Here is a 1313-nt window from a genome sequence, read left to right as displayed (position 1 = left end):
AAAACATTCCACTAAGTGAAAGAAAGCCAAGCACAAAAGTCAACATATTATAAACATTTTTTTAATACAGAAATTCAGAGTGGTGACCAGGTTCAGGTTGTGACCAGAGGAGACAGGAGAGTGGCTGTAGGTATGGGATACTTTCTGGTGGTGAAATATTTCTGGAGCCAGATAGTGGTAAGGATTGTACAACATTGATTGTGTAATTAATGTTGTTTAAGTGTATTCTCAATTTTTGGTGATAATAATTTATATTATGTGAATTTTCCCACAAAAATAATAAAAGAACAAAATTAATAAATGCTGACTTTCTAACCAGTTATAAAAAAAAGCAACTGGTTGGGTAGAATGTAGCAAAATACTTAAAATGTAATAAAACTTACTTTCATGGTGTCATTTCCATTATGTAATTTCATAGGGACCCTATAGAATAGGGTTGAACTATGCTGTGACCTTCCAAGACTATAACTCTTTATAGGAATAGAAAGTCTCATTTTCTCCCACAGGGCATCTGAGATTTGGACTGTTGACCTTTCATTTAGCAGCCTAATGCTTAACCATTATTCCACCAGGAATAAGGCTTCTTGAGGGTGATAAAATGATGCAGTTACAGTTTATGAAAATACCAGTATGTTCACAAATCCTAGCATTTGTACAAGATTTAATGAATAAAAGTGCATCAAGGGAATAATCAAAACTAAATTCAGCCTAACAATCAGTACTGGAGGCAAGAAGTGTGATGAGATTGAGATGCAGTTCAATTGGATGCTATCTTGATGATGATGCTTTATTTCTTAAGGAAGTAATGAATTTATATTTTGTCATAATATTGATATTCTTGCATAAATACAAAGTTCACATATTAACTTGTATATAATTCTTTAGTGCATAAAACTTTAGAAAGGCCTTTCACAGTCTAGAGTATATATAAGCTTTCTCAGTCTTCCCTGAGGAAAGTCATCTTTCTCAAACATGATTACGTCAGGATCTCAAAAGGAACTTAATAAAAATGATGGACCCTTGGATGCTGACCTGGTGGCACTGTAAGGTAAGAACTGCTTTGCCAACTGCAAGCATTTTCTGTGGTTCAAACACACCATCCTTTTAGTGGGAGAAAGGTGAGGTTGTCTGATCCCATAAAGATTTAGAGATTTCAAAATCCTATATAACATCATTAGAGGAGTTGAGGTGGTTAATGGCTGCTCATTGGGCAGCAATCCACATGGATGACAGTTCCGAACTATCAGTAGCTCTGCAGGAGAAAGACTGGGTTTCTACTCTCGTAAACAGTGACAGTTTCAGAAACCCACAGG

Source organism: Echinops telfairi, unplaced genomic scaffold, assembly GCF_000313985.2.
Source record: "Echinops telfairi isolate 266 unplaced genomic scaffold, ASM31398v2 ScPeMD7_7459;HRSCAF=8497, whole genome shotgun sequence".
Lineage (NCBI taxonomy): Eukaryota > Metazoa > Chordata > Mammalia > Afrosoricida > Tenrecidae > Echinops > Echinops telfairi.
Note: the sequence above shows the minus strand (reverse complement) of the source record.